Raw genomic sequence first — 10,081 nt, forward strand, 5'->3', positions numbered from 1 at the left:
CTGAGCTGAAAACATCTTAAGGCAATTCAACCTCCCTGAAGACTCGTTCTCTTGTTTGCAAAATGAGGCAAATAATACCACCTAACCTCCCAGGCTGCTGTGAGAATTAAATGCAACATTACGGTAATCGGGTGAAAAGTCTCTTGGACGATACCTGGCCTCTGGTGTGCGCTCAGCAGATGTTAGTCTCTTCCCTCCATCCTTTCGTCTAGAACCTGAGCCTCTAAGGATGGGTCCTCATAATAGAATTTGGGAGAAACGCCACCCAGCGGTTTTAAGGTGATAATTTCAGCTATCTTTTTTTTTTTTAATGGAGGCACTGGGGATTGAACACAGAACCACTTGCATGAAATTATCACCTTTAATTAGCATGTTAAAGAAATGACAGGTGGTGGCTGTGGCACTTGTACAGGGCAGCCATACCTCTAATGACCCTGCGGTCACCTGGCTTCTGGTTGAAAATGGTAAAAGTGGCTGACTGCCAGCTCTGGTCACACCTTGAGAGCTGCCAGCCCCTTGGGCAGCTTGTAAGGAGCAGCTGCAGGACACAGTCTGCTGTAGAGCAGACCCAGGATCTCACTGTTATAGAGTTAGGTCTAATTGTAGGCGTGGCAGAGCTGAAAAAGAGAGCGTGGTCCAGATGGCCCCCCAGCTACAGTCATAGTCGATGGGGAGGCGTGGAATCGGAGCTGTGAAGTGGGGGCGTTTGACAGGTTATGCCCGACGAGCCTGGACCTGCGGACTCCTCAAGGCCCCTGTTCTCTCTGGATGTGGCAGCACCATGACCTTAGCTGAAGCAGGTGCCCCACAAGATTCCCCCCTGTTCTTCTGGAGAGCCACCCTCCACTTCTGATTGTCTCAAAGCAAACAGTCAAGGTCAGATCCCCACACAGTCTGACCCTCCTCTGGGAGGAAATGGCATGCCCGCCAAAGGACTCTCAGCCCTGGCCACCAGGTATGGGCAGAACCCGGGTGTGTGTAGGAGAGTGGGCTTTAAAGCCGTCAGACTAGGGGAAGGGTGGGGAGGGGGAGCGCTTTCCCATTTAGGGGGCTTTGTCCACGTGGCAAGATCCAATGCTGTGACAGGCACATGAAGAGATGCTCAATGTTGCTAACTATCAGAGAAATGCAAATCAAAACTACAATGAGGTATCACTTCACGTATCAAAAAGTCTACAAATAATAGATGCTGGAGAGGGTGTGGAGAAAAGGGACCCCCCCTATAGAGGGAACATATCTCAACATAATAAAAGCTATATATGACAAACCTATAGCCAGCATAGTTCTCAACGGTGAAAAACTCAAAAGCTTCCCACTAAAATCTGGGACAAGACAAGGATGCCCACTATCACCACTCCTATTCAATATAGTCCTGGAAGTCCTAGCCACAGCAATCAGGCAAGAGAAAGAAATAAAAGGGATCCAAATTGGAAAAGAAGAGGTAAAAGTGTCATTATATGCTGACGACATGTTACTATATATAGAAAACCCTAAAAGGTCCACAAAAAAGCTACTAGAGCTGATCGAAGAATTCAGCAAGGTAGCAGGTTACAAAATTAATGTTCAAAAATCAGTTGCCTTTCTTTACACTAACGATAAATCAACAGAAAAAGAAAGTAAAGAAACAATCCCCTTTAAAATAGCACCCAAAGTAATAAAATATCTGGGAATAAATCTAACCAAGGAGGTGAAAGAATTATACACAGAAAACTATAAACCATTGACGAAGGAAATTAAAGAAGACTTTAAAAAATGGAAAGATATTCCATGCTCTTGGATTGGAAAAATCAATATTGTTAAAATGGTCACACTGCCCAAGGCAATCTACAGATTTAATGCAATCCCTATCCAATTACCCAGGACATATTTCACAGAACTAGAACAAATCATAATAAAATTTATATGGAACCATCAAAGACCTAGAATTGCTAAAGCATTACTGAAGAGAAAGAAAGAGGCTGGAGGAATAACTCTCCCAGACTTCAGACAATACTATAGAGCTACAGTCATCAAGACAGCATGGTATTGGTACCAAAACAGACATATAGACCAATGGAACAGAATAGAGAGCCCAGAAATGAACCCACAAACTTTTGGTCAACTCATCTTCGACAAAGGAGGCAAGAATATACAATGGAATAAAGACAGTCTCTTCAGCAAATGGTGTTGGGAAAACTGGACAGCAGCATGTAAAACAATGAAGCTAGAACACACCCTTACACCATATACAAAAATCAACTCAAAATGGATTAAAGACTTAAACATAAGACAAGATACAATAAACCTCCTAGAGGAAAACATAGGCAAAACATTATCTGACATACATTTCAAAAATTTTCTCCTAGAAGAAATAAAAGCAAGAATAAACAAATGGGACCTAATGAAACTTACAAGCTTCTGCAGAGCAAAGGAAACCAGAAATAAAACAAGAAGAAAACCTACGGAATGGGAGAAAATTTTTGCAAGTGAAACCGACAAAGGCTTGATCTCCAAAATATATAAGCAGCTCATACAACTCAATAAGAAAAAAATAAACAACCCAATCCAAAAATGGGCAGAAGACCTAAACAAGCAATTCTCCAAGGAAGACATACAAATGATCAAAAAGCACATGAAAAAATGTTCAATATCACTAATTATCAGAGAAATGCAAATCAAAACTACAATGAGGTATCACCTCACACCAGTCAGAATGGCCGTCGTTCAAAAATCCAAAAATGACAAATGCTGGAGAGGCTGGGGAGAAAGGGGAACCCTCCTACACTGCTGGTGGGAATGCAGTTTGGTGCAGCCACTATGGAAAACAGTGTGGCGATTCCTCAAAAGACTAGGAATAGACTTACCATATGACCCAGGAATCCCACTCCTGGGCTTGTACCCAGAAGGAAATCTACTTCAGGATGACACCTGCACCCCAATGTTCATAGCAGCACTATTTACAATAGCCAAAACATGGAAACAACCTAAATGTCCATCAACAGGTGACTGGATAAAGAAGATGTGGTATATTTATACAATGGAATACTACTCAGCCATAAAAACCGACAACATAATGCCATTTGCAGCAACATGGATGCTCCTAGAGAATGTCATTCTAAGTGAAGTAAGCCAGAAAGAGAAAGAAAAATACCATATGAGAGCGCTCATATGTGGAATCTAAAAAACAAAAACAAACAAACAAACAAAAACAAAGCATAAATACAGGACAGAAATAGACTCATGGACAGAGAATACAGACTTGTGGTTACCGGGGGGGGGCGGGGTAGAGGGTGGGAAGGGATATACTGGGATTTCAAAATTGTAGAACAGATAAACAAGATTACACTGTATAGCACAGGGAAATGTACACAAAATGTTATGATAAATCACAGAGAAAAAAATGTGACAATGAGTGTGTATATGTCCATGTATGACTGAAAAATTGTACTGAACACTGGAATTTGACACAACACTGTAAAATGATTATGAATCAATAAAAATGTAAAAAAAAAAAAAAAAGAAAAGGGACCCCTCCTACACTGTTGGTAGAAACGTAAATTGGTGCAGCCATTATGGAAAACAGTATGGAGTTTCCTTAAGAAAATAAAAATAATTACCATATGATCTAGCAGTCTCACTCCTGGACATATATTTGAAGGAAATTCTAACTCAAAAAGATACATGCACCCCAATGTTCACAGCAGCACTATTTACTCCAGCCAAGACATGGAAGCAACCTAAGTGTCCACCAACAGATGACTGGATAAAGAAGCTATTTATACACACACACACACACACACACATATACATATAATGGAATACTACTCAGCTGTAAAAAAGAATGAACTAATGCAATTGCAGCAATATGGTAGGACCCAGAGGAGATCAAACTAAGCGAAGTAAGTCAGACAGAGAAAGACAAATATCGTATGATATCACTTACATGTGGAACCTAAAAACAATGATACAAATGAACTTACTTACAAAACAGAAATAGACTCACAGACATAGAAAACACATTTACGGTTACCAAAGAGGAAGGTAGGGGGGAAGCATATATTAGGAGTTTGAGATTAGCAGACACACACGACTGTATATAAAATAGGTAAACAAGATCCTGCTATACAGCACAGGAAACTACATTCAATTTCTTGTAATAGCCTATAATGGAAAAGAATCTGAAAAAGAATATATATATACATACACACATACATGTATGTGTGTATGTATGTATAACTGAATCACTATGCGGTACACCTGAAACTAACATAACCTTGTAAATCAACTAGACTTCCAAATAAAAGATCCAAGTCCTGCAGCCAACAAGCCGGTCGCTCACCTGCACCGTGCGGCTGCAGGGGAACCTGGCTAGTGGGGAGCCGGGGGGGAGAGCAGGGATCGGGAACCCGGGCCGAGCGAGGAGCACGCAGCCGCCTCCGAGTCACCCCCGGAGGACAGGGAGGAAAGGCCAGCAGGGACCAATGCCAACGCGGACGACTCAGCGCCCCTTCCGTGGCCCAGCTGGCCGGGCAGTTTAGGGGGCAGGCAGCTGCTGCCGAGGACACACTAGCCAGAAAAACAAGAAGGAAACCCCGGTGCTCCATCTCTCTCTTCTCCCCAAGGCAGAGCTGGGCCAGAATGGGGAGAAGTCACCGCCCAGTGCAAACCAACCTCCTAAAGTCAAGGTGAAGAGCTTGCATCTGTTGGAGAAGCTTCAGGCCAGTTTAGCCTTTGCTCCAGCGGCCCTGCTTCCTGGGGCCTCACCCATGAGTCCTGGACTCAAGGCCATGGTGTTGCCCTTTCACAGCCCGCCAGCTACCCCCAGCAGCCCTGGCGTGCGGTCTCAGGCCAGTGAGCCAAAGGGGTGCCCGTCAGCTCCGGCCAGCCTCCTGGAGGCAGCCGTCTGCCCTGTCACAATAAGGTGCGGACCAGGGGCTTGATCAAAAGGCGCCCTCCCTCCAGGCAATTCTGAGGGTCCCAGTCCAACTGTGGGAACCTGGGAGACTTCAGGGCCATGGAGCCCTCCCAGGAGAATGGTGCCAAGGAAGAGAATGGAGATGATGTGTTCCCCCCACGAGTCAGGCCTCAGGATCCCCTCCTCCTAGCAAGACGTCCAGCAGGACAGAGAAGCAGGAGGAGGAGGGCACAGCCACAGAGGAAGGCCCGCAGCGCGAAGAGAAGGCCGGCCAGCATCCAGCCCCAGCCTGCAACCCCAGCGTCCAGCCCAGGGGCAGAGGGCGGGTATGGGAGCCCCACGGAGGAGAAAACAGAGGGAAAGCAGACGGAGGAGCCTAGGAGGTGAAGGAGAGGGCGGCCAGTGAAGAAGCTGAGCCCGGGGAAAGGAGCCAAGACGCAAGAGGCCTGAGGAGGCAGTGTGGGAGAGGAGAGCCCCCTAAAGTCCTCCAGGGGAGCGGAGGCAGCCCAGCCCCAGACAGGGGAAAGGCAGGGAAAAGCAAGACAAGGGCCGGTCTGGAGCCGGGCTGTGACTCCAGCCCTGGCCAAGCCCAGCCAGACACCAGCAGTGAGGTCCTGAGACAGAGGGCAACACCCTGCCCAGGACACTAAGACGTGAAGAGGAGCTGACCGTGCTGGTGAGGGAGCTGCTGGACTGTCTCTTTGAAAGCCAGGGAAGCCTTGGCAGAAGCGGGACGTGCTGAGGGTCAGGGGTCCTCCTGGAGGCACAGGGTGCCATTTCCCCACCTCCGTGCCGTAGGACGGAGGGTGGATCTGAGCGCAGCAGATTTTTATCAGCTTGAGTTTGTGTCACTTGACAGACTTGGTTTTAAAAAATATATTTTTAAAACAATCTACTTTGATGACAAGTCCCCAGGGGTACGGGTCAACCTGGGGGGCCCGGGTGCTCTCCACACCCACCTCTCCCTGTGGCTGACCTCGGAAGCGGGCTGGGATTTAGGGAGTCAGATCTGGTTTGGGTAAAGTAAGCGCCTTCTGACTAAAGCTTTCACGATTCTCCGATGTAAGTCACAAGTCATTTCAGGTGGCTGGAAACAAAAGAGAATCACTGGAAACAGAAACCCTGCGCGTCACCGAAGACCTTCAGTTGCACAGAGGCCCCCGAAACAACCCTTTCAGCTGGGTCCACATTTGAACTGGCCCAGTAATTTTGAAAACGCTGGACTAGAAGAGATAATTACTGAACTATTAAAAAAAAATGTGTTGGGTCGAGTGAAAAAAAGAAAAGAAAGAAGAGATCCAGGGCTGTGGTGAGAACATCCACAGCTGGTTCAAACAGCCTGTTCAGGCGGGACTCGGCCCGGAGGAACGAGGAGCGACAGTGTTGAGGCAAGGGCAGAACTTGCCCCCATCTTTCCTAACGTTATTATTAAACGTTTATCTATATTTGTCCATGCATTTACCACTTTGCTCTTTACGATGTCTTGCATCTCAGGCTTTCCATCTGATGTTACTTTCCTTCTGCCTGAAGCAAATTCTTTTTTTGCTGTCTTTATTTTTATTGAGGTATAGTTGACTTACAATGTCATGTTGGCTTTTGGTGTACAGCATAGTGATTCGGTTCCACATATATATTCTTTTTCATAATAGGTTATTACAAACTATTGAATGCAGTTCCCTGTGCTGTACAGTAGGAACCTGTGGTTCATCTGTTCTGTTTATAGTAGTTTGTATCTGCTAATCCCAAACTCCCAATTTATCCCTACCCACCCCGCCCCAGCTCTTTCCCCTTTGGCAACCACAAGTTTGTTTCTATATCTGTGAATCTCTTTCTGCTTTGTAAATAAGTTCATTTGTCATTTTTTTTAAGATTCCACATGTAAGTGATATCATACGATATTTATTTTTCTCTGTCTGACTTACTTAACTTAGTATGATAATCTTTAGGTCTATCCATGTTGCTGCAAATGGCATTATTTCATCCTTTTTATGCCTGAGTACTATTCCATTGTATATACAGCACGTCTTCTTTATCCAGTCATCTTTTGATGGACATTTAGTTGCTTGCCCATCTTGTAAATATGTCTTATCTTGGCTATGATCAATGTCTTGGCTGGTGTGAATAGCATGAAACAAATTTGTTAAGAGTATCCTTTAGTAAGTTCTGCTGGTGAAAATTTTTTTCTGATTTTGTCTGAAAATGTCTAATTTTGTGTCACCTTTGACATATATGTTTGATGGGTAAAGGATGCCAGGTTGGTGGTTACTTTTTCTAGCACACTGAAGATATAATTCCACAGTCCTCTGGCTTCCATCATAACTGTTGAAAAAATCAGCTGCCAAAGTGTCATTCCTTTGAAGGTAATCTATTTCTCCTACCCTCAGCTAGGTTTAATAATTTTTATTTGTTTTTTTGTTTCTTTAAGTATCATTATTCATAACCTAGGTGTGGATTTTTTTCTTTATTTTGTATGGAGTTCATAGTGACTCTTGAATGGATAGGCTGGTTTTTGTCATCACTTCAGGAAAACTGTCAGCCATTAATTTTTCAAATACTTCCTCTGCTACATTGTCTCTCTTCTCCTGGGGCTTTGATGAAACACATGGTAAACCTTCTCACTATATTCTCTACGTCTCTAACCCTCCCTTCATTCTGGATATTTTCTTCTGAACTGTCTTCCATTTCACAAGTTCTCTCTTTAGCTGTAACTCTGCTTACAGACCCGTCTACTTGGTTATTAGTTTCAGTTATTTTGTTTTTCAGTTCTAGAATTTCTAGTTGCTTCTTTTTCACATATGCTCTGTCAGTTTTTGTAGTTTCCAGTTCTCTGCCCAAATTTCCAGTCTTGTTTTTTATATCCTTGACCACAGTAAGCAGAGTTATGCTAAAATCTATGTCCAATAATTCTACTATTTGGAGCTCCCATCCCATTTCTATCGCTTGCCATTTCTCTTGGCTCTTCCTCCTAAAACATTGTCTCCGCATGTCTGATACCTGTGATTGTGTGTCAAATGTTATATTTGAAAAATTGTTTGTGGAAATAATTTGAGACCTTGGGTGTTGATACCTTATTCCAAGAGGATTTTCACTTGCTTCTATCAGGCTCGTGGAACACTAGCTAGTAGGATTTTCTTGACTTACTTTAGGGATTAAGATTTCCTGGGCCACACAGATGACTTGAAGGTGGGCTGAGATCCCTGCAGGGCTGGTGCAGCTTTCTCAGACTCCCAGCCCAAAGCAGGCTCTGGGCTCCAACTTTTTCCCTTTAGTCTATGTTGCTATCGAAAGCATCACTCAGCTTCTCAGACTCTTCCATGAACAGTGGATGCTCCCAGAGCAGGAGGCCCCAAATGCAGGGCTTAATTCACTGGACTTTGTTTTTCTTCTCTATCTTCACCAGGTAATTCTTCATTATCTTCTTATTGCCTCAGTGTCTTTTAATGTTTTGTTCACCCTTTCCAGCTTTCCTTAGCAGGTGGCTGGCTTGTCCAAATGACCTGTTCCACTGTTATTAGAAGAAGAAATCTCTGTTATGCAAATCTAGGAAATTATTATTGTTATAACCTCCTGACTACCACTTTTGGGTTCCTTTGATGGGAAAAATGTAATCTAAACTCCCATTTAGCTGTCACGATATAGAAACTACAGTAGAAATAAATTATGTTAAGGCCAAATTGCTTTGGTTCAGGTTTGATTAAAACTAAAATCAGAAGCCACAGTTTTTTTAGAGATAAATTTTACAAAGTTATTGACACAAATGCTTTTGAGAAGGTAAAACACTGGGTTAAAAATTAGCCTTTGGACAGTTAAGGAGAATTTTAAGTTGTATCAATATATATTCTGGATTTTGTTATAAATCCTAGTTTTTATCTGCTTATTAAAAAGTTATAAGCAGCTTCCTTTTCCTATAATATCAAAAGATTTATTTGAATAGTTTCCTTGAGGTTATGAATGTCTGATATAGAAAACTACATGCATTAGAATGAATGTTTGTTATAGGACACTGTTCATTAGCTTTGTAAACAGTGTTTGTCATAGGAGATTAATTTTATTCACTGGCTTTATGATAATTAACTTGCTTATTTTACCTCACTGATTTATTGTAATTAATACAACTAGTATAAAAAGACTGTGAGGATTTGCTTAAAATTAGGAACGTAATGAAAGAAATTCCTTCTGGTAAAAATTTGCTTTCAAATTTTACAAAATTTAAATTTGTTTTACATGTAAATTACAGTGGCTCTAAGAAATTAACTTGGAAATGCAATGCAAAGTATCAGTCACAACTGGGTATTTAGGCTAATGTAATATTCTTGTTTATTTTGATATTCTTGTTTTATTTTAATTCTATTCATGTGTGGATCATCAAATTTCAGAAGATTAAATGATAATACCCTTAAAGCTTCCCTAAGAGTATAAAAACTTTAATGGGTGATGAGTCAGAAGGCATCCGCACTGCTAAATACCATTCATCCCCTTATACTCGTCCAATAAATAGACATCCCATTCCGAAACACGGAATAAATGGCTGTTAGCAGGAGGTGGAGGGGAAGACTGGAGAAAGTGGTATAAGCAAATTGCTTTGGCATCAGACTGACCCTGATTGAAATCATCTCTCTACGCCTTAGGATCCTGTGATAAGTGACCTGAGCCTCAGTAGTCATCATCCCTAAATTGGGGGTAATGATGGGAGCCACCTCACACTGGCTTGGGGTGGGGGTGGAGAAGGTAAACGATTACGTGAGATTGTGATTATAAATCACTTAATACTTTGAGAGCACATGATAAGTACTTAATAACCACGGCTATTGTTAGCTGCCTGGGAGGCATTCAGGTGTCCTGAGAATAAAGGTAGCTCCAGAATTTCTGCTGGGAGGAGCTGCAGCGCTGTAGGACCCTGCTTTTACGTTGATTCTACGCAGTTGGAGAGAAAAGGAAGATTTACAGCGACGGGAGCGCTCCCCCCACACCCTTGTGCACTTCTCCTGTCCCGGAGGTTTCGGGGCATTCTTGCACTCCTCTGTTCCTTTCGTCCCAACCAACAAACCAGTCAACAAATAGAAAACAGCCCTGCCTAGGTGTTTGGACCCGGAAGGAAAGAGAGGTCACCAGTTTCTTACTCGGTGTGTAGCTGCCTTGCGCTCAGGCCTCGGCTAGATGTCCCTTACGCCTTACACTGACCCAGCA

The 10,081-nt window shown here is 43.2% G+C and overlaps 1 pseudogene; it reads left to right on the top strand.

Annotated features, from left to right (window-relative positions):
- Window positions 1-920: 920 nt before the first annotated feature.
- Window positions 921-5,544, top strand: LOC102543004 (capZ-interacting protein pseudogene; annotated as a pseudogene).
- Window positions 5,545-10,081: the final 4,537 nt, after the last annotated feature.

Source organism: Vicugna pacos, chromosome 16, assembly GCF_048564905.1.
Source record: "Vicugna pacos chromosome 16, VicPac4, whole genome shotgun sequence".
Taxonomy (NCBI): Eukaryota; Metazoa; Chordata; class Mammalia; order Artiodactyla; family Camelidae; genus Vicugna; species Vicugna pacos.